The sequence below is a fragment of the Bos grunniens genome, chromosome 22 (genome assembly GCF_055505025.1).
Source record: "Bos grunniens cultivar Pamir isolate PY7600 chromosome 22, Bosgru_T2T1.0, whole genome shotgun sequence".
Taxonomy (NCBI): Eukaryota; Metazoa; Chordata; class Mammalia; order Artiodactyla; family Bovidae; genus Bos; species Bos grunniens.
Window position 1 is genome coordinate 46,169,319 of NC_141186.1, and position 24,728 is coordinate 46,194,046.

At 41.0% G+C, this 24,728-nt stretch overlaps 1 long non-coding RNA gene across 1 annotated transcript in view; it reads right to left on the reverse strand.

Moving 5' to 3' along the window:
- Positions 1 to 204: 204 nt before the first annotated feature.
- Positions 205 to 24,728, reverse strand: part of LOC147348372 (uncharacterized) — a 41,129-nt gene continuing 16,605 nt past the window's right edge. Inside the window, exons 3-6 of the long non-coding RNA XR_015151527.1 lie at positions 19,925 to 20,088; positions 12,046 to 12,233; positions 11,038 to 11,196; positions 205 to 3,096 (exon numbers count right to left, since the gene is read on the reverse strand). This is a non-coding gene — a long non-coding RNA (uncharacterized LOC147348372). The remainder of the gene's footprint in view (positions 3,097 to 11,037; positions 11,197 to 12,045; positions 12,234 to 19,924; positions 20,089 to 24,728) is intronic.

Sequence of the window (24,728 nt, forward strand, 5' to 3'; positions counted from 1 at the left end):
TGCCCCCAAAACAGCATCTACTGAGAAATAACTGTTGACTATATGAGTAAGACAATAATACTCTAAGTAGCAAGTGCCTCTTGAGGTCAAAACTCTTAAGTTGGTTCCTGACCATCACAACTTCCTCTCGCATTGGAAACATGCAGGTGCTATTATTTGGATTTATAGCAAAGGTTCAGAGAAGAATGGGTCTACACACAGGAGGACTTTTTATCCATGCTGTTTTATTTGACCCAAGGCATTTTGCCTCATATGCTGTTTCATGTCTCTATAGGGAGTACAAAGCGTGGTGTGAAAGACGAGGCAGGATATTAACCGGACTGGGGCCTGGACCAGGTGTGAGCATTCTGTCTTCTGTCCGTCACTTTATTTATCATCCTTCTCTTGAGGACTGTGTGAGGACCCTCTGATTCCCAGTCACACCAACAGACTCTATGCTTGAGGAGCGTGTTATGATGAAATGCGTATTAGGATTAATACTGGCCCTGAACTAAGAAATGATGGTCGAGCTTATATCTTCTACTGTATTCCCCTCCAGGGCACTGATTTACCAATTTAGAGAATGGCTGAGGAACTACCCTAGTTAGGATGGAAGCTGAGAGGCAAAGACCATCAGTGGGAAAACCACAGTGAATAAGATGCATAAAAGGTGTCTTACCTACTGGTGACATGGAGCCTGACACTAGTCCTGAGCATTGGCAAGTGTGCAGAGAGTAGAACTGCCCCTGGGGATGTGCAGAGATGGATAAACAAGGGCCCACTCTTGACCAATGGGGAAGAAAAACACAAAGAAAGCTCTTGGTTGGGAAACGCAGCATGTGTAAAGGCCACAGAAGACGTGCCTAAAGTGCTAACATGATGCAGAAGAAGGAAAGAGTAATTCTTAAGGGCAAAGGGTCACTTCCCAGATTATTCAAATTTACTATCACCCTAAATTGTAGATGTGTCCTCTAAATATGTCATCGGTTGACCTCCTCTGACTATTTAACATCTGTCCTTTGCCTTCCCAGGTGGCCATCTCATTCTGCTTGTATTTCTCTTGTATTTTGCATGATTACATTTACAGTTTCCTTGCCTATGTCTAATGTTATCTTTGGATCAAAATCGCTGCTGGTGTGTTGCTCGTGCAGAAGAGAATCTGGCAAACCACAGGCCTTCCATCAGTGATCTGTCCTTGTTTCTGGTTTTTGGATGCCGCTATCTGGGGAAAGGCTGTCAGTGATGATAACTGCAAAGCATCAAGGTGAGTTCCTGTTAATACAGAGATGAGGAAGCGAAGCCCTAAACAGGCAGGATAATTGGGTCTTGATTAAACTGTCCAGAAACAGTCCAGAAGTTGGCAGTTTAAAAGCATCATTACACTTTTTCTTTTCTTTGAGACAGAAAAGGGATTTTACCTCATGAGAAACTTCAGGAAAATCTCTCCAAATTCTATAATCTGGCATATTGTTTAATAAATATTTGTTGATTTAATGAACAAACCTGAAGAAGTTGTTCTCACGTATGTCAATATTTCCCCCAGGGAGCCCTTGGGGTGGTTGGATTCCATGAGTTTGGATAGTTGAGAAAGAGTTGCTGAACTGGCATCAGGCTTAGGGTACCCATTTCAAGTCTTTTGAAAGCACAGCTAGCCTGGAGATCATCAAGGTAGCTTAAATTGTATTTGAAGAAGGTTTCATTTTATAGCTAGACATGTGAGTTACCACCAGTGGCTGGGGGCGATTGTGCTCCCCACAGAACATCTGGAGACATTTTTGATTGTCACAGCTGGGAGGAAGAGGGTGATGCTACTGGCATCTAGGAGATAAAAGCCAGGGAGACAGCCAGACACCCCAGGATGCATGGGAGAGCCCCTGCAACAAAGCATTTGCTGAGAGTTTGAGAAAATCTTCCTTAGATTTTCTAATTTAAAGCTCCAGGGAAGTTATTCCAAGAGGCTTTCCATTGACAGTTATCAGTTCAAAAACCCTTTGGACTCAATTACCTATGGGGTTAGAGGCCCCGTGGACCTTCCAAATACATCTTTGTTACTGTACTTGCAGAGCTGTAGGACCCAGATTCTAAGCCCCTCCTCCACAAACAAAGCGGGTTCAGGTCAAGTTCTTCAAGTCTCCTGCCGTAATGCTGCTGCTGTTCAGATGTTGCTGAGCCTGGTGTGGTAATGAGAGCCCTGATCTGATTGGTCCCTACTCTGGGGGTGTGTGGCGGTAAAGCAGACAGTGAGAGGGCAGCAGGTACATTGTAGGAGGAGCCTGTTCTCTTCACCAACAGTGCTTAGCTCTCCTTCCCCGCCCACTTTGCCGCCTTTTGACAAGGGATTAGTACCCAGGGATTCTACAGCACAGCTGCTCCAATAGAAGCTTGGAGGTTTCACTTTTGCCAACTTGCAGAGTTCCTGGCCTGGCAGACCAGCTGGACAGGAGCCCTGGGAGCTCGAAGAAGACTTGCATAAACAGATTTGGGGCTTTCCACAACCGTCTCTGGGATGTGCGCTTCAATTTTGCTCTAACTGAACTGATTCACAACACGGCAAGCAAAAGACAGATTTTCACAATCACTGTAGCTATTCTGAGACACGACAAAGGTATCACCAGGACGTACTTTAACCGGTGTGCTGGTGTCAGTTGCATATACTGGGATGATGTGAGGTCATCCCCAGGAGTATATACCCTTCAGTTTACACCCTCGGTGTGTGAGAAGCGTGGAACCTTTTAGCGGTTCTAGTTCAGCAGACACTGATGGGCCTTCTGCCACTTGGCAGGAACTCACAGATCCAGCCTGGTGGGCAGCACAAAGCATGGCAGAACCCACAGAGCAAAGGAGGGGCACTGTGCTCAGCCTGCGGCAGACGCAGGAGGCGGGAGAAAACTTGCCTGCGAAGAGCCCGCCTGGCTCTGCTTTCCCCTTTGTACCTTCGCCCTTCCCCTTTCTCCCTTCTTTTTGCTCTACCTTCTCATCTTCTTTCTTCTTGTTGGATTTAGGAGATGTTTGGAATTAGGAGATGTCCGCACCAGCAAGACCCAAGCCTCCTCTGTTCTAATTCTCGGTAACAGAAGTGGTGTGGATGTAAATCCTAGATCATCAAATATACAGAACCTGTAAAATAACAGACACAATTCAGTGAAATAATTATCAACTAAACAGGACAGCTTCCCCAAGTAAAGGAAAGACACATGCATTAATATTCTTGTCAACATTGCAATTCCAAGTGCCTATCATGGACCAGGCTCTAAAGGAGACATTTATGGACGTCACCTTTGACTGTCACGCCACTCTTTAAGACACAGCTGATTCTTTCCATTTAACGATAAGACACTGAAACTAAGAGATTAGGCACAAGAAAGAACTAGAGAGACACTGGCCCTGAAATGTCTGGAATGGAATATTTGATTGGTAATAGAATTAAGATAAAACATTAAAATACATTTATTTGCAGCTTTAAGGGTGATTGTCATAAAAAGAGAAAATTTTGATAATAACTGATACCATTATAGCTGCAAAAATCACATATCTTGCATGTGAAAGCTTCATATATCTCATCCATCTCTTTGCTTAAAAAAAATGTATTATAGCCCAGGAGAGGAAAGGAGACAAGAGATAATAAGGAAGAGTCATAAGACAGAAGATCCAAAGACTGCAGTAGCTGTAGCAGCCAGATGAATTTCTTCCTGTGGAATTTTCCAATATAATCAAGTGACCTAGGGTCTCACAGTCAGTATTTGTCTTTAAAGTTGGACTTGGATGAGTTGGAAACTTCTTACATGGTCTCCCTCAGCTATTCCTATTGTTATTAATTATCCTTAGTATTAGTTATTATTAAATATGTAATTTGGGGGATTATACTTAACTTTCTGAGCCTTATTTCTCTATTATGAAGAAATATAGATGAAAATTATAGTGACTTTATAGATTTGACATAAAGACTAGATAAGAATGGACATAAAAATGCTTAGCATGGTGGCTGGCATAAATTTTCCATGTATATAGATATTATTACTGAAGCTTGTCCTTTAGTAACTTGCTCACACCAAGAGAAATATATTTTCTCTCTCCATGCAGGAAATTCTTTAATTTCTTTCAGAAAGGTAAAAGTCATACAATTCCAAGTTATACTCAGTTATAGATTTGAAATTTCCCCCTTCCAGCAAATTCAAATCAATTTTAACATTAAAAAATAGATTATTCTGATAATTAATATCACTGCCTGCCTTTCTATGTCCCTCCTCCTTGAACTCACCTATCCTGCCTCCTACCATTTCCACAGGTTTACTGTGGTTTTCTGATTATTCAGATATAAAAGTATTTTATTCCTGTTTTGTTGGCATAGAATTCTTTTTTTTTTTGCAAATAAAGTCTTTTTCAGAGAGCTAATATGTAAAACAGACCAACACAGATCTGCTCTATTTGTAATGGGGTCAAGGCCTGCTTGTATGCCCTCCCCTCATGTTGATATTTGTCCCTCTGCATTCCAGGGGAATCCTGAGATATTCCTAAAGGAACCTTAGGATTGCACTGAATGTATCTTTTCTTAAGAAAAACTCATCCATATGAATGACATCACAGTTTTCTCCCCTTCCCAGGAGGATTGTAGAAACAGTCCTGGCTTAGCTGAGGGTGGAGGGAGGAAGTGGAAAAGGATGAACTTCCACGTGGTCCCTGTAGTACCCACATGTAACGCATGAGATAACATTCCCTGGCCTGGATCAGGCTGTACGGGACTCCAAACATCTATGTGAAAGCAGAGCATGTAATTTGGTCACCCGTATGTCTCCAAATATTTTGATACTTTGGTAATTTGACATCATCCCAACTGTCCAGCCATTCAATTCCCCTTACCAAATACAGAGCACATTTTCCATCACCATGCCTTTGTACTCAACGTTTCCTCCTCCTGGAATAATGCCCATCCTTCCATTTCTGCCTGGCTTTCTGACTCAGCCCTCCTCCAAAGCCTTCACCATGAGCTCCTCCCCAATTCCTAGGGCCAGAATTCACCTCTTTGGTGCATTTCTTCACTGTTGCCTCCCCCACATTCTTCTATCTCCCTCACATTCTCATCTTGCCTGGGGCACTGTCTTACACAGAACAGACAGGGGAAATGCTCACTGCATCAAACTGAATAGATGCTGTGTTGATCAGGTCTCAGGTCAGCCGCCTGTGTTTTCCACTTGGAATCACTTCATTAACACTCCCTTCAAAGTCCAACTAGGGAAGGATCATTTCCAAAGAAAAGCCAAACCTTTTCATTTCTAATTTCCTTCTCTTTGGGTGTCAAATGGAAACTGGGCAAGATATATCATCCAGTTCACTCCTTCAACAACCCTACTTTCCCTCTTGATCTTGAACTTCAGCTGGCGTCTGTAAAATTTCTCCTTTGAGTGAGACCATTTTCTTCTTGGTTCTCAGTAATAGTAATAAACTCTTGGCCATCTGTTTGTTCCCTGAAAATCAAACTAGCTGGTTTTGGTGACTCTTACCTATTCACAATCCTGCAGATTTTTAAACCCAATATTTCCTGTGCAAATACTTTGTTTTGGATATTTCAACGCCTCTTGCTTGAGTGACTGCAGAACTGATGCAGAACTGTTGTTTTAATCAGGGGTGGTGCTCATAGAAACTATTTTAGTGGGATAAATTATATCCACAAACAGTTATTGGTAAGCACTGCAATATACTGCATACAATGCTGAGTATTAAGACAAATACAAAAACAAATACTATGTTCTAATTAGGGAGACAGAAACCTTGTCCTCAAGTAGCTAATCAAGTTCAAGGCAAAAAAATGCTGGCACATGACTAACTAGAAACATTCTTTTGTTGTTTATAACCAGCTCTGTGTTAGGAATTTGTGGCATCTTACAAAGAAACATATAGTATGTTAAAAAAAAAAGAAAACACGAGGATGAAAGATCAGGGAAATGGAAAACAAAGCTAACTAGCACCACAGTGGAGGTCAGTTCACAAAATATACCCCCTGGAAACTGCAGAAAAGCAACAGCCATCTCTGCTGTGTGCACAAGGATATTTCCAACGAACGGCACAGTACCTGGCCCATGGGAGATATTGCGTAAACAAAGGATGTCATGGACACGTCTTCCATTTTTAAGGTGGTTTTTTTTTTTTTTTTGTAGTACCTCTATTAACTACACTAAAACCACATTTGAAAAATCCAAAATTTGGATTTACTGGCTCAGTGGTAAAGAACCTGCCTGCCAAAGCAGGAGACACAAGAGATGTGAGTTCAATCCCTGAGTTGGGAAGATCCCCTGGAGTAGGAAATGACAACCCACTCCAGTATTCTTGCCTGGGAAATCCCCTGGGTTAGAGGAGCCTGGTGGGCTACAGTCCATGGATTTGCAAAGAGTTGGACTTGACTTAGTGACTAAACAACATATCAAAAAGTCTGAAGCTGCCATATTGACAGCTACACACTGACGGCTAGGCGGGTTCAGAAAGCCAGCACAAAGAAAAGTCAGCACGGGGTGTGCTGTCTTATCATTCCATCAGAGTTCTGTGGCAACGTGAATCTAGATTTCTGTCATACCAGATTTGGACTTTGGGTAGTGGAAATAAAGACCAGAGTATCAGGAGAAAAGGGGATGTGATATAAAAGTCAAGGATTAAGAGGATGCTGGGTACAGTTTTTGATGGAGAATATGGAAGGAGAGAGAAAAGGGTGAGGGAGGGAGTTTTCAAGCAACCAGGGGTAAAAAAGAACCGAATAAGCAGGATAATGTTAAAAGTAAAAGCACAGAGTATAAATCAGATCTTAAACATGTTCTTTAAGAGAGACAAAGTCAGATACACGTTTTAAAAACTGTTGTTAATTTTGGCTTTTGTATCATGTTTGTTCAAACAAGAAATCACGTTAGGATTAGATCACATGTGACCAAGGAACTAGTCAGGTGACAAAAAGTGATGCCTTTTTACTTCAAAACACACACTCTTGGTTACACCAGCCACAATTACACACACAGCGATTTAGGAAACCACGTACCAGGAAGGAGTAGAACAAAGAAAAACTTCACACATTTATTTTTTTTTTTAAAGTAACTTTAAAGATTTCCCTGTTGATTCAGTGATTAAGAGTCCACTTTTCAATGCAGGAGATGTGGGTTCCATCTCTGGTGGGGGAACTAAGACTCCACATGCCACAGGGCAGCTAAGCCCACATGCCGCAACTACGGAGTGCGTGCTCCAAGACTACAGAGCTCGAGCACAGAGCCCCACGCTCTAGAGCGTGAAGCAGAGACCACGCACCCAGCGGAGACCCAGCACAGCTGGAAAACTCCAAAGCCTAAAAAGTAATATGTTTCATTAGTAATTAAAAAAGTGATGGGAGAGAATTTTCATCAAGCAAAGCAGCTAATATTTTAGAAAGTATCTATCTACACATAGGAAGTGAATTCTAGGTTGCTCCCCAAATTTAAAAATCTATAAATTACTTGGTGGGACGATAAACTGAGTCAGAGTTTTTGGAAAATAACATAGCAACATGTATCAAGAGCCTTAAAATTTTTGTACCCTTTGGTGGAATAATTACCTTAAAGGAACAATCAGAAATGGATTCAGGATATGGCATATTATATGCTTATTAAAATCAGGTTTTAATAAATATGTAAAAAAGTATATATCCATATCTATAAAATGACTTCGATTGTGTAAAAATATGTATACTATACACTCACACAGACAAAAGCCTGGAAGGAAATACTCCAAATGTCAAGCGTTATAGAACTGTTAGAGGTAGGAATGAGTTGTTTTTTTTTTTTTTTGATGTTACTTTTAAAAATGAAACTTCTATGGGTGGGCGTGGGTTTAATAATGTGACAAAAATAAACACTTATGGGAAAAAAAAAAACTAGTTCATAACCTAAGCCAGTCTCTTTCACTTTGCCTAGCAAAGGATTTTGCTAAATTTTCTACCAAAAACACTTGACATGCAGACCTATCAAATAGATTTGTCACTGTCTCTTCAAAGGAGGAAATTCTGTTTCAAATTCATCCTTAGCCCAGAGCAGCTAATTTGATTTTATCAGTCATCAGCAAAGCCCTTACATTAAATAATTTATGCATTTTTTAGCTCCATCCCTACAGGGCAAGATTCAGTGCTTAATGGAAACCATCACACCATTAGACTGTTAGGGCTCATCTAACATGTTGGCTTTGAGAAGCCTCAAGCCTGAAGTATTGAGTGGTCACTTAGAGCATGTTTATTTGATCTGACAGCACTCGAGAGGAATGCAGAGGTGGAAATGAGACAAAGAAATCACGAAGTGCATGTACCAGCCATGGGATAGAAGGTCTGGGAAGAGATGCAATGACATGAGTGGCAAAAGCAGGTGTAAAGACGCTTTTCCAGCGAATGTCCATGGAGGGGATGTTTTCACAAAAAAATTAACTAATTGCCAGCACCGAAGTACTCTCCTGGCTGCAAGACATTCCCGGATCAGCCTTCTTCTCCCGGGCATCTGCTGTCTGGAAAAGCCTTCCACTATCTGTTTTTCATTAACAAACTCATCTCCAGCCTTATCTAAAATCATACCTGGGCTCACTCTTCTGCACCTCTTCATTTTGCCTTCTTTCTGTTCCTGGCATTAGAACTGAATTTAATTTGTTCATCGTTAAAGGGCTTTTCATCACTAGATTTCTCGGGAAGTTCCGACACTTGGTATTTATTCCCCTGACAAGTCGGTTTTGAGGATGAATTGGATGTAGCTTGTCAGGCGCTTTGAAAACAAATCTCCTTGCAGCTAGGGAGTTGCCATGAGTGGTGTTCCCGGCTTTGTTTCAGGATTCAGTATAATTCTGAGACAGGTAGCGAAACAAGGAGCCGTTTTATTTCTAGAAATATCATCTTGGTTTCAAATCTGTTGGCGACAGTAATAACAGTAAACACACCACAGGGATACCTTAGAAATACAAGGGCTCCAAGGATTCAGGCGATGGTTTGTATTAAGAGAGATTTATAAGAAGCTGGGATAAAATACAGATGCTGGAATAAAACCTTTCTACAGAAATGGCAGAGAGGAAAGGGTCCATTAGATTCCTTAAAAAGTCATTTCTCCGGTTCATGTAAACTCTGTTCATCTACACTTACCAGGAAGTAAAAAATCAATGAAGGAGAGGATACAGGCTTCTAGATGGAAGATGAAGCTCTGGGAATCTAACATAGAGCGTGGTGATTATAGTTAGCAATAACATATTATATTCTTGACAGCTGTTAACTGAGTAGGACTGGAATGTCTCTAACACAAAAAAAGGAAATGGTAATTATGTGACATGATGGAAGTATCTTGCTTACAGTGGTAATCACTTTGCAATGTATTAATTATATCAAATCAACATACTGTACATCTTAAACATGTACAATGTTGTATGTCAATTATATCTTAGTATAGCTGGAAAAAAATTTAAGTGAAGAAGGTGAAATCCAGTGCTCTACAGCTTTTATCTAGCTAGAACAGGCAGAGACGGCAGGCTACAATCTCATGAGCAACTTACCACTTCTTGAACAGCCTGTACCAGAAGTCACACTGTATGTAGAATATGAACAAAAGCCACACCCAACAGGTAGAGATGAAAAAAAAAAGCACAGAATCTTTTCTGTTCTAGAAATCCTCAACTTTCAGACATCTTCAGGTGTTTCTGAAATTGACAATCCACCCGGCCTTCCCTATGGCTTTGCCTACTGCTGGCAGAACACGCACTGCCCTCTAGTTCTGTGATCCAGCTGTGGACGCTCAGCAGAGCATTCATCTCCACCCTGTGCAGCTTCACCCAGGGGGACCAGCCCAGGGGCACGTGTTGGTAGCTTATATTATGTCTTATTCATTCATTCATTCATTTGCTTGGTTGTTTAGGGTGGAGTGAGGGAACCACCTTATTCATGATCTTTAAGAACAATTTTACCCAAGCCATGGATTTGGGCCAGATAAGTAGTTGATGGGCTCTCTAGTGAGCTAACTTTAGTGACGGTGCTACTCAAACATACTCCGTCACCATGGCCATTACTACAGGTGGGTGGCATCCTCTGCTCACATCTCAGTGCAGAAGCTTTCTCCAGCTTTGGTGTGCAGCTCAGTCAATGGAGGCGTGTTAACAATGTCTGAAGTCAGGTGCAATGATCTGGACTGTGACAGGATTCCCAGGTGATTCTGGTGATCTCATTAATTCATTCCAGCACTGGCAGAGTGGTTTTAAAGTCAAAGAACAGGGGATCTACCTTCCATGGTTCTTATTGTTTCATTCTGAGTGTATCTCTCACACTCTAACTTTGGTGCCTCAGTCCTCCGGGGCACTTTCAGCAATCACTGTGCTCCTCAATCCTTGGGAAAGAGCTGTCTTTTCCCTCATCTGCAAGTGGCATTTGTCAAGACAGGTTGTGCCCTATGTCTCCTTTCTAGTACCACCATGGCCCTTCAGCTTTCTTATATTAAAGGCGAGAAAATTAGGATCAGAGAGTCCTGAAATCAAAATCCAGCTTACAAATTATTTTCTAGCCATGTGATTTGGGCAAGTTCCATAAGCTTTTCCTGCTTCCCTGTCTGTAAAATGGATGGTAACATCATGGAGTTGCAGTGACCTATAGAAAGAGTGTGTGTGTGTGTGTGTGTGTGTGTGTGTGTTCAGTTGCATCCGACTTTTTGCGACCCCATGGACTGTAGCCCGCTAGGCTCCTCTGTCCATGGAATTCTCCAGGCAAGAATACTGGAGTGGGTTGCCATTCCCTTCTCCAGGGGACCTTCCTGATCCAGGGCCTGAACTCACATCTCCTGTGTCTTCTGCATTGTAGGCAGATTCTTTACTGCTGGCCACTGGGGAAGCCCATAAAAGAGTTAGTGCATGCTTATATTTGCTGAATGAATACAAGTTTGGCACAAGGAAGACTCCATATGCTAACTAATCATTTTCAATATTCTTGTTGTTTAATTCAATAGGTGTGCATTGTACTTTCACTATGCTTATTATTGCTTTTGAATTGCCCTTTAGGGGAATTTTTCATTTTCTTCCCAGACAGAAGTGTTTTTAGCTTACATTAACATTTCCTCTTGCCTTAATGTCTCCCTTTTGGATCATTGTAAGTTGTTTCCATCTTCTCTCATAGCTTTTCCTTTAAACTATTTTGCTAATATTTTTGCCTTTTTTTTTTTTTTCTTCTTCCAATTCGACATATCCCAATTCTTGCCACAGGTGCTGGAAAGAGAACAGTAACCTTTAGTAAGCAAGTGACTGTGACGTGTATAAGGTACATTCTTTCCTTTCAATTAAAGGGCACTCAGCTAGGGCCTCCTTCTAATAGGGAGGTAAATCAGCCTCGTTTCTGAGAAACAATTAGTTACACTTACATTTTCATTGAATTTTCACTCCTCCAGGTTCATATATGTTGTCTGCCACTTTCTTTTTTGTTATCTTGTGCTTATGTAATTCCCCCCACCCCCTTTCACTGTTACCTTCTCTATTGATTTACATTAAGCTTGGTTGGTATTTCTTTGAAAAGAAAACACAAGCTTGCTGGGTTGGGAGGTTTTTCCAAGGCCTCTCTGCTCTAGTAAAATCCTATATATGTAGGTTCTGCAAACCAACATTATTTTTGCTGTACAAACACCACGCGCGTGTTCTAAGACATGAGCCCTCTGTGTAAGATCTTTTCGCACATGCAAAAACAGCTGACATGTCAGCACTTCCACAGAGTGAAAACAAGAGGATCCTGGTTCAGAAAGGTCAGGGCTGTTCTCTGCAGCCGGTGCCCCGTGTACCTTGACCTTCATCCCCAGCAAGAGCAGTATGATGCTGGGTGTTCCAATTTTATACATTCTTATTCATAGTCCGCTCCCAAGAGTTTCCTCAAATTCTGAATTTCTCCAATGGGACAAGTGTTAGTTTTCTATTGTTATGTAATTATACCACCGCAAACTTAATGGCTCAAAACAACAAATGTATCCTGAAGTTTCTGTTTGCCAAGACTTCAGGCATGGCTTTAGATGGATCTTCTGATTAGAGTCTCAAAAGACTTCAGAGTTTTGGCTGGGGCTGTGATCTCACCTGGGAATTGTCTGGGTAAGGATTCACTTCTAAGCTCACTTAAGTTGTTGGCAGAATTCAATTCCTTCCTCTGATAAGACTGCACGCTTCTTGCTGGCTGTCAGTCAAGAATGTCATCAGTTTCAGGAGACTGCCCACAGTTCCCTGCCATGTGCAGTTCCCCAGCAAGGTCTCCTAACTCTTCAAAGCTAGTGAGGCAGAGAGAGAGAAAGAGAGGCAGAGAGAATAAATGAGCTGTATGCTAACAGAAGCATATACAACTCAAATGCTGTATGATTTCATCAAAGTGTGTTTCAGCAGAAAGGAAATACGAACAGAAGATCATACTTTCAGTACTAACAGTGTGGACATATCTGGGTGATAAAGTATGAATAATCTTGTTTAAATTTTTACACATTTTTACATTCTAAATGTTTCCAGGAAACATGCAAAAGTTTTGATTTTAAGTTTAACATTCAAACTAATAGATGCACATATTTTAAAAAGTAAAACAGCACCCCAAGGTTTTAAGATAAAGACAGTAGGCTTTTGCAGCTCCCCATCTCATCCCCAAATCCCACTTGCCACAGAAATAATTTCTTCTGGTGTTCTAAATAAGATAAATATAAAGCTATTTTTTTTTCCATGCTGCATATTATCCATTGACTTTTTAGAGAGATGAAGATTTAGTTCTCCTTTTCCAGTCACCCCATTTACATGCATATATTTCTCTTCTCCCCAAATCTCTAATACAGTGTAAATACTTATGCACAAATACATTTATTATATTATTAATGTTATTAAGTGCTCCTCATTGATAGCACATGCGGTACTACGATTATGTGTTTTATTTTCTAGAGAATTCTGTTTTTCTTGGAATTGAAAAGCACCTCACTTTTATCTGTTGTTTCTTATCTACCTAGCAACAATTAATCCTCAAACTCTCTAAAAGAACACTTTACCTTCTCTCAACGTGGCCATGCATATCAGCTAAATTGATACCTAATCCTCCAATGCTGCTTTCAGAAGACCAATGCCATTCTGACGCCTGAATCTTGACATAAGACCCATTATTCTGTCCAGAAGCTTGTAGGATGTTTTCTTTATTGTGATGTTTGAAACTTCATGATAATATACCTTGTTATGAGTTATTTTGTACTCGTTTGGTTGAACACCAGATGTCCCTTTCAATCCGAAAACTCATTATACAGATCTAAGAATTTTTTCATATTGTTTTGAAAATTTCCCCTCTTACTTCTCTCATCAACAGGCCATAAGAGTTTTTGTTTATTTAGTTGGTTTGATTTAGCTTTGTTTTTACTCTTATAGAAATGTGACAATGAACAACCTTGGCCATACTTCCTTGTACTCATTTGTAAATTTTTTTGTACAGTAAATACTGAGATGCAAAGTAAAATTTCTAGATTATAGAACATATATTTTCAAAGTTCATGCAAGAAATGTACACTTCCAGTATGGATAATTAGATCATTTTTTTCATAAATGAATAATATTTTCAGTGCTTAATTACAATATGTCCACATGACAATATCACATTTTGCTTTTAATAATGCTCACAACTTCAGTTTTTATACCCTCCCCAGCCAGTTTCTGAGTCTCTCTTGTATGGAAGAAAAAACACATAGAACCAGTTCATAATCTCAGCTTTACAACTCTGTAGTTGCAGGACTTCTCAGCAAGACCCTCTCTGGCCTCAATTTCCTCATGTGTAAAATAAGGAATAATATCTACTTCCTAGTAATATGGAAGGATTAAGTGAAATGCAAAAGCACAGTGCCAAGCACACGAAAGATATTAAAAACAATATTACACCCTCCCCTTAATTATCATTCTATGCATTTAGAGACAATGAGATATAACTTAAATCCACAGCATAACTATAACTGGAATTTATAATGATTCTGACTATACTCAAGTCTACATTTCAAAATCCAGATATTCCTCGAAGGTTATCTGGGGCCTGCCCCAAACCCTATCCTAAGAAGTAGAGCCTGGCCAAGTCTTTTAATGTGGACATCCCACTTTGTATATCCTAGCACCCTCCTACTCCTGGGAGGGGTTTGACATTGCTCCTTTTCTACATTGATAGACCTACATATATTTTAGATCCAGAACAGGGGCTCATAGATAGGAAGAATGACTTACATTCCATAATTTCTTTTCCTGTCTCATTATCCAATCCATTTTTTATGAAGTTTCATGGCATAAAGTCACAGTGAACTAAATGATTCTTGCGTCTTTGATTATATCACAACTCAGGTAACAATCATTGCTTGAGTACATTACTTGAGCTTGACTTTGTAATAGTGGGTTTCCCTTCCTCCCCCCTTCTTCCTTCTTTCCCCACCTTATGCTATTTATTGAATGGCATGCATCCTTTGCTTTGACTCTAGCTCTCTGTCCCATGCCAGTGACAGGGGACAAAGCCAAGAGAGTATGGGGGCATTTTGTCTATTTACTACTCATGTCTCTGTATCCTTCTCTTGACCTTGCCACCCCAGAATGTCCGTATGGAGTCTGGCAAAGAAGCCAGCTGCCCAGTCCTGCATTACAACCTTCATTACTGACTTATTCTCATGCTCAGGAAGTCTGACATAAACAGGCCAAATCAGAGCAATCCCTGCAGGAGCTTTGGGCAAGATCACAGGTTACATAGTGAGAAGGGGTGCACAGTGACATTCTAGAACTGATTTGATCATATCCCAATGTTCCAGAATGTCTTTTTGTTCACTTGTGTTTTTTGGTTTGACAAGAACAGTGGGATAACCTTACTATTTCTACTGGGTATTTCAGAAAGCAGTCAAAAAACATTTGGCAAGTGAAGATCAGTCTCAGCTCATTGAACTGAAACACCTGATCTTCGTGATTCATCCCTTGAGAGAAATTCACCGAACACCTCTTACGTGTCACGTATTGCCCATGGGCTTGAGAGACGCTTGTCCATGATACATGCCCCTCCCTGTCTTTCTCAAATCCCACAGACATGCCTATTTCTACTCCAGGGATAAAGCTTGAAGTTCTAGTTTATAAACTAATAAAAGCTATCATTCATTGAGCATTTAGAATATTCTAGATACTATACCTAGTACTTTGTCCACTTAACATACATTATTTCTTTGAATCTCCATTTAAGCCCCTTGAGATGGGTACTTTATCTTCCTTTTGAAAGATGCAGAAAATGGAGTATAGAGAGGTTGAATAACTTGCCCACAGACACACAGGGAGCAAGTGAAGATGCTAGGAAACGTGCATTCAGCTTATCCCTGTGACTAGCACCTCATTCTCCTGTATCAGGGGTTGCATCTCTCTTCAATACTGAAATAATAAGGATCCTCTTAATCTTAGGAATTCTCATCTCTTTCTAAGTTCTTCCTGAGAGACACATTTCTTTCAGAATCCTGATGTTTCTAGATTTCTTCTTAGATCCTTTTCCCATCCTTGAGTTCCTTCTCCAAACCATCTCTTTGCTAAAACACGATGCATTTTAGTAACTCATGGGTAATCTTTTCCTTAACAAATACCAGGATGGTTCTTAATATAGGATTTCCAGGAACTGAAGAACATTCTTTTGCTAATCAACTTCTTGACCACAACTGGTTGTGCAGATATGCATTTTTAAACAATGAATTGTCAGTTCAAAAAGAGCTTAAATCAAATCCCATACAAGCAAGTATAGTTTTAACTCTAGAATCATTCTTCTGGGGTCTGTCCTCTCTTGGAACGTCAAGCTTGGGGTCAGTTAGTCAGTTCAGCCACTCAGTCATGCCCGACTCTTTGCGGCCCCATGGACTGCAGCACGCCAGGCTTTCCTGTCCATCACCAACTCCTGGAGCTTGCTCAAACTCACCCTCACACAAAAGGACGACACCTGAATATCACTCTGCTTCTTCTTCATCCTCTACCTTGCTTTCCAGGTAAAGAGGGTGAGAAAAGAAGAGGAAATCATCATTGATCCACTGATTTGTTTCAATGCATGTAGGCAGAAAGGCTGGACTCCACCCAAGTATGGGACAGACTTAAATCTGAAGCCTAATCTTAAATCTGATAAAATGGCACTTCTACACTCATCTGTTTGTGAGGAAAACAGTCCATCGAGATGCCCCAAAGAGGTGCACAAATTCTCTGAGGCCGAAAGTAAGAGAGAGTTTTTTTTTTTTTTTTTTCCCCTGTCTAGCCTAGCCTACCCTGCCCTCCCATCAAAAAACAAAAGAAAACCTCACAACAGTTCACTTGTTATTCCTGGCTCCATTTATTTATAGGACAGCTTGTAGCAAAGACAAGTTTTGCCTGGTTAATCATATAAAGGCTACTATATTATTTTCTTTATGAATTTAGTTTTAAAGCACTTGTCCATCTCCGTGGAGCCTCTCACTTTGTCTAATAGCTTTTGATAGTTCCAGGTCACAAGGCATTTTATTTCCAATTTTTTGCATTATTCTTCCATCATGCTTTAGGAGGGACATCTATAGTTTTTGGAAATTAGCAGCCTAATGGAATTCCAAAGTGTGTGTGTGCGTGTGTCTGTGTGTGAGTATGTGTGTGAGTGAGTGAAAATGATTTTCTCCATCCAATAGCATAACATCTTAGTTTAATGTTACCCATGGAGGGAAACAGGAAAGAAATTAATGGATGAATTTATTATCATAGTTATTATCAAGCAACCACAAACCTAGGTCTAGTTTCATGACCAGTACTGAATCTATACTTGGCAGGGCTTCATCACTAATGGGAAATCTGACAAGCAGGCAGAGAGACCAGTAGGATTCTAAAATGTTTTTTGAAATACCTTCTCAATATTCAAAAACGAGTTTATCTAAAACATAGCAAATCTTATCTTCTGTGCAAACTTGTACTCATGACTTATTGCCCATACACGTGGTGAATTAGCAAAGCATGCTCTACATTTGCTGACCTTTAATAAAGATAAATTCTCCAGGGGGGATAGATTGAGCCCTCCTTTGAAAATCTACTCCTGGGTTACTCCTGACCTGGGTGCCTCTCACATTTACAGGCAGTTGTTTGTGAGGGCCCCTAATCATGAAAATAAATCAAAGGAGGAAGTCTTATATCTTTATAGAGAGACCACTGAATTAACATAATGCTATACTTACTAGGAAAGGAAAACATATTTTTCCTAATTTTATATGTGTACGTGTGTGTATATATACACATGTATATATATATATTTCTTCCCCCCAACCCCATTGAAGTCTGGCTGAAAGATCTCCTTACACATTGAGTGAATCAAGTGGGGAATTAGTCCAGCTGGAATGCTTGCTACAGTTTTGATAATGAAACCACTGCTGTGGCAGCGTTTTGCGAGTTTCATGTTGGGTTTTCAAACTCACAATAGGCCACCTAAAGAATTAACTTCAGGGCTAGTAAAGTTCAAGAACCAAAGGGCCCACAAAAGGACTCAGAGCTTGAAATCTGCAGGATATACTTGCACTAGTTGTTATGTTTGAGTTTTATGTCACCTCTCTGATGTAGATGCCACCGGAATTGTTTTTCATGTTTTACAAGGGAGGAAACTGGCTGCTAGGGGTCGACTGGCTTGCTCCAGGCCAACTATACCCATGGTGACAGAATGACAGTTAGAACCTTGGTCTCACATCACAGATGTTTCGAACACACAGAAGAGGTCTTCGCAATTCAGCAAGAGGGACAATCACCTGTCTAATGCATCTTAGTGTCCCCAGCTTGCAGTCTGGAATAAGTTACCAGAAAACCAGTTGCTCAATAAATGAAAGCAGCAGCAATTTGCAAAAAGGAGAATAAAGTAGTTATGGCCATGGTGTGCCACGTTCTTAAGTCTCTCCCCCACCTATTGCAATGTAACTCATCGTCACTCACATGGCCAGTATTAGGAAAGCATGACCGCCCTGGTGTGTTATGGGCTCTGTCATAAGTCATAGGCCGGCAGTTTCTAAACTTCCTTCCAAAGTCCAATTCTCAGGCTTCAGGCACTCACTCATGTGTACTGCAAGTGAACCATCAGCGACACTGATGGGGGCCAAGCTGGGAGCTGTAATACTCATCAGCAGTTACTTCCAACAGTATTAGCATTCAGCCAAACAGAAGTGCTAAAACACGTTCGCACCTAAGTGACTATAAGTCCATCAGTTAAATGTCAACAGGAAGTATCCGACAGGGATTAACATATTACAAACCCTAAGCAAAAAAATCACTCAGATTTCAAGAGACCTCAAGGTGGGAGACACAATAGCTATTCTCTGTTTTTACATACAGCTCAAGAATATGTGATACATGGTGCCATTTCTTGAAAGGGCCTCAGGTCAAACACTCTGGAAACTGAACTCGGTGCAGCAGGCACTGTCAGTCAGTTCAGTTCAGTTCAGTCGCTCAGTCGTGTCCGACTCTTTGCCACCGCATGAATCGCAGCACGCCAGGCCTCCCTGTCCATCACCAACTCCCGGAGTTCACCCAGACTCACGTCCATCGAGTCAGTGATGCCATCCAGCCATCTCATTCTCTGTCGTCCCCTTCTTCTCTTGCCCCCAATCCCTCCCAGCATCAGAGTCTTTTCCAATGAGTCAACTCTTCTCATGAGGCGGCCAAAGTACTGGAGTTTCAGCTTTAGCATCATTCCTTCCAAAGAACAGCACTGTAATTGGCCAGAATTTTCTTTATTAATTATTTCACGTGACAGGATGGAAGTTTGAAGCTCTTTACCTAACGCTGGTTCATTTACATCATTAGTATATCGCTAACCCCATTACCTAAGGGTAATGCTATTAGCTAATAAACTATAAGGTAAAGGCGGGTTGTACAAATAAAGAAAGGTATCCTGGGATGAACTATTCTTACGTTTAAATATAAACTGAAACAATCCACTTCTTTTTCCAACCTCTAGACCATAGTCAAACTTTTTTTTTAAAATGACTTGTAACAAAGATTATTTTTAATAAGCATGTCGTTTCTCGTCAGTCAAAAGCTTTGACTGTACCACCCATACATGCTCAGGCCCCAAATTCCAGGCATGAGCTAAGAAAATTATAACTCACATACAAACCTCTCCCTTGCCCACCATTAGAATTTTAAGTCCCAGGCGAAGACTAGGTCTCTAGTTGAGTACAAATTTCAGTGGGATTTGGAAAAATCCTTTAAAGAGATTTTTATTGGTTTTTAAGAACAGGGTTATTTTGTGTTAATAATGGGCATACATTAGGCTTTAGATAATTGCTTTATGTAACTTGGAGTTTTGGCTTTCAGCTAAATAAACACGCTATGTGTTCACAGGTGTATTGTCCTCAAGGGCACTCCGCTTTTAAGGGTGGCAGCTGTTGCCAAGGTGTTGCTGATACAACTCTGCGTATAATTTATTGGAAACAGGTGCTAGCTCATGATGAAGATAGACAGGAAACTAAAGCAGACAACATGTTTAACCACCATTAAAAAAGTTCAGGTTCAGAGAGACAATGTGTCTGAGATGTTTGGGGGATGTTGCCAGCATCCCAGAGCAAGTTTAAAAGCTCCTGCGGATCAGCATAAGGAAGAAATTGTACATGAATTTCAAGCAGCCCAGCCTAATGAGTGCCTGATGCTATGCTGCCAGATTTAATTGATTACATGAAAAATTTTGAGTTTGTGTAAGGCTAGCAAAAAATTATGAAATACTTTCCTAAGCTAATTGTTAAAAATTACTTTCAAATGAGGTAATAACTGTTAGTTTTCAATGATCTGGACAGTGGATTAGGCTGTAATGTGTTTTCTTTATGCTCTGAGTGTTTACTTTGGATTCCGTGTGGAGATCCTGCAGTGTTGGGACGAGCCCAGCATTCGTGTCCACGGGGCACTGGTACAGGTTAGGGCAACGAGACGGGAGACAGGATTTAGAACCGTGAGGTAAGATGCTCACCCTCCTTCTTTGGACGTTACTTGGCTATGGAGTCAGTCAGCAGGCTTGGGGACAGCTCCCATCTTCAGTCTTCTAGCACCGTGGATGAGTGGGAATAGCTGAAGTGGCCTCACTTCAGGACAGAGCCCTGGTGACCGAGTGTGCCGCGGGCTACCTTTTACTCCCTAGTAAAAAGAGGAGACATATCAACTCACGCTCTGAGAGACATTCTCCTCCTGTGAAGAGGCGTTTGTATATTTTCCCAACTAATCTCCAGTCTAATCGGTGTGCTACATAATACACATGTGAGATAAATATGCATACTAAGTGTAGCTGAAAAAGAAGTTGTTAAGAGTGCATGCACGGTTCTTCAACCTCAAAAACCTAAATATCTTGGCCATTTACATGTTTAAAAAATACCCACAGGCATTAGACCACATTACGGACTAATGGCCTGCCAAATTTCATTTTTGGGAAAAGATTCGATGTTTGAGTTACAACACACGAGTGCAAAAAAAGCAACTGAAACAACAAAGTTTGGTTAAAAACATTTCTTGACCCCCAGGCTCAGACCTCGTGTGCCAAAAATGCTGACAAAAATTTATACCAACACCAGCGGGCATGCACAGTTTAATATCTACTTTATGTGAAAAATCATTGACAATTTAATGCTTGCATTAATTTGAAAGAATTTTATGCAGTAGGTAGAAACTTTTACATTACCATTCCTAATCTCTACCAGCCGTCTTGTTCCCCTCTCAAAGGTAAAGTGAATGACAGGGCTGGAAAAACCAAATCTGCTGAAGGGCCTGAGCTGCTGCTTTTATCACCCTCCAACAGCCCCATCCCGACCAGAAAAGCAGGAATTCGGCTTGTATGCTGCTCAGAGCCTTCAACTGAGGTTTTAGCTTAGGAAAGCAAATAGCTGATGTGAAAATAAACCTTTATTAAAAAAAAAAAAACTTTATAAGGCCCCTTTATTTAGAGGGAGAGTCATTCAAATAAATACACCGTTAACAAACTCCTATACTGAATAATAATATATACTGTAGCAAGTGATGAAACGGAATCCCACAAAACAAGTGCTGAAATCCGATGATTGATTATCAAACCTACAAGATAAATAAACTTTCTTCAATTAATAGCTAGTCTCAGGGATGAGTTTCCAAAGAAAGGTCCTGCAAGGAAAAGCATCAGTTGCAGAGAGTCAAATTCTGAATTCAGCCAGACTGGCTTGAAACACAGCTCTTTCCAGTGTCTTTATGAGCTTGAGGTCATAGGGAGATGAGTAAAACTCACTGAAGGAGAAATATGCTTTCTCCATCTGAGCTAATGAATTATCCTGGCCATTTGGGACCCATGGGTCTAAGTATCAGAAGAAGCTATTTTTCATTTATGAAAAAGGGAATTGAGAATCAACCTTGTTTCCTTGAATGCGTTTCTTGCCAACAAACCAATGAAAGCGCCCATTCAGAAAGTTTTATTCTCTAGCTTTGGTTTTCTAAGTTTGCATCCTTATTCTTCTTTCCAAGTAGATACAGATAGCCCAGTCAAAAGTCTCTTATTGATTTCGGAAGGAAGCTGACTTCTTGTTTGTAACCAGCCATGCTCTGATGTCTCAGTGGCAGAGTTACAGGGAATAACAAGTAATGCGAAATCCCAGATGACCAGCCGCGCTCCTATAATCTCTGTCCATATTATTTGTCAGGGTCTTCATTTTGAAACAGTGAAAGAAATATCTATCCAAGGGTTGCATGAATGCTGCTTTGTGACTGTGCTTTATCTCTGATCTTCAATAGAGACATTTCCACGGAAACAACCATACTGCTAGACTAGAGTCATGGGCGTCAGGAGACTAAAGCTTACATGTCTTTTGGTCCATCTGATCATCCATCCATCCATCCATCCACCCATCCATTCACCAAACTGTGCTCTCTTTGCTCAGTTTCAACTTACAAGGACACCCTTAAGTCTACTCTCTTCTAAGGTGGTGTATTAGGCATGCCTTTTAATTTTGATTCTCTGACATCTTGGGGCCTCGTTGACACTGGAACAGACTGCTCCTCCATGGGTTAGATAATCCCTAGATACTTTAAACAACTCATAAGGACACCTTTATATGCAAACCAACCAGTGTGAAGCCCTTACTTCAACCACTTCTGTCACACTATCCTCCTGCCCTAATCACCCCAGGGCCAAGTACCAGACAACTAGGGGCAGTCCCAGGGCCCTAGGGCTAAACCAGAATTATTCAAACCCACTTAGCTTCCTTACCGTGCTTCACCCACTCCTTCCCATGGACACCAATCAGGTTTCTTGCCCACTTTTTCTTCTTCCTCCTTCTGTCTCCTGACGGACTCCAGTGCTTCCCCGTGTGACTCTGCATGGTGTGGGATGTCCCTCCTCTTGGGAACTATAAGTAACAAACTATCTTTTCAATGGAAGCTGTATCTTGATCTGTTTGATTCGTTTTACCTGAATAATAATGAAACCTATATTCCTAAACAGGTGGGATAAATAAGTATATTTACGTAAATATATGAGCTTCCTTTGGAGCCTCAAGGAATTCTATTAGAATAAAACTAGCCCTGAAATCAGAGGTCAAGAAACCTAGTCCTGGCCACATCATATGCATCACTGAGTGGTTTGGGCCAATGGACAGGGAAGCCTGGTGTGCTGCAGTTTATGAGGTCGCAAAGAGTCGGACACGACTGAATGACTGAACTTGGGCCAAACCCTGTGACCTTGGCTGAGGTTTGGTTTCCACTGTCATCAACGTGGACAATTTCTATTTTTCTGGAGTTTTACAAATGTCACACAGATATGCATACATGAAAGATGCAAGTATGTGATAGGAACAGAGTTGAATCTGTTATTATTCCCTTACATAACCTGTCCTTTCTTGGTTAAGTTTTATATACACTGCCTCCCCACTGAAGACACTCCCTGAGCATGATCCCCATGTTGCTGGTGGGGATCACAAGGAGGCCCATTTTCATGCTCTGAGTAAGTGGTAGTTGAGGGTAGTGGCTGAAAGCACAGACAGTCCAGACAGATTCCTTGAGGTGACTGCTCACCTCACTGACTGGTGATCATCGAAAAGTTACTATGGTTTTCTGTGCCTTGGTTTCCTGATTTGTAAAATGAAGATAAAATTCTCTACTTCAGGGAACTGTTTTGAAGATAAAGTGAGTCACACAAGGAGCAAATAGTTGGTGTTCTTTGAATACGAGTCTTTATTTTTCGGGGCTCCAAAATCACTGCAGATGGTGACTGCAGCCATGAAATTAAAAGACGCTTACTCCTTGGAAGGAAAGTTATGACCAACCTAGATAGCATATTCAAAAGCAAAGACATTACTTTGCCAACAAAGGTCCATCTAGTCAAGGCTATGGTTTTTCCTGTGGTCATGTATGGATGTGAGAGTTGGACTGTGAAGAAAGCTGAGCACCGAAGAATTGATGCTTTTGAACTGTGGTGTTGGAGAAGACTCTTGAGAGTCCCTTAAACTGCAAGGAGATCCAACCAGTCCATCCTAAAGGAGATCAGTCCTGGGTGTTCATTGGAAGGACTGGTGCTAAGGCTGAAACTCCAGTACTTTGGCCACCTCATGCGAGGAGTTGACTCATTGGAAAAGACCCTGATGCTGGGAGGGATTGGGGGCAGGAGGAGAAGGGGATGACAGAGGATGAGATGGCTGGATGGCATGACCGACTCGATGATGAGTCAAACTCACCGACATGAGTTTGAGTAAACTCTGGGAGTTGATGATGGACAGGGAGGCTTGGAGTGCTACGATTCATGGGGTTGCAAAGAGTCAGACATGACTGAGCAACTGAACTGAACTGAACTGAACTGAAGTTAGGAATAGGAGCAGGTATGGAGTAGTAACAGTCCCTCAGGTAAAAGTACTAGCAGAATGCTCATGATGGTAAATCTGGAGGCACCATCATAGTATGCTCCTGTTGTAGCCAAGATGTTGTGGGTCAACTGACTTCCAAGGAACCGGGCAGCTAGTTTAACCAGGCTACTTTTGACATAGACAAGACACACCTCTTAGCTAGAACTAGACCTCAAAGATCATATGGTGACACAACTTCAAACCTCAACAATTTTACTGTTACGAATGAGATTTTAAAAAAACAGTACTAAGTCCTGTAGGTTTATGAAAGGATGACACTGGAACATATGAACAAGTTTTAAAAGAAAAGCAAAAATGTGATATCTGAGCTGACTTTAACTGAGGCTACTTTGAGCCAGACTGTCCTTCCATTCGATTATGAAAGCTGAATGGCTTTTCCTTTGTGCACTGCTCAATTCCTTCTTTACCCTGTCAAGAAACTTTCTCCTGGCAGACATTTTCAAATATGATGGGCAAAATGATAAATAGTTCTCACAGACACTAGAATAATAACCAACAGATAAACGACTGAAATGTGTACATGCTGATATAACAGAAGCACTTGGACTTCAGAGTTAATCTGACCTGCATTTGGATTTAAACTGGTGGTGCTTCTGAACATTTGTCTTCCCTAAGCATTGTGTCTACATCAATAGGACAGTGGTGGCTTGCAGGGTTCTAACCTCTGGCTACATAAGAACAGCAACCATGACAGTTAATATTCACAGAGCACGTACCACTAGCCAGACACTGTAATCTCATTTTAACCCAAGCAACAACCCTAAGGTGGTTGTTGTTGTGTTATTACTATTACTATCATCGCAGTTTACAGTGGAAGTTCTTGAAGCACAGATAGCTAAGGTGACAGCTGCAGCCAGGATTTGAAGCCAGGAGGCCTGGTCTGGAGCCTGTGTCCTTATCTAA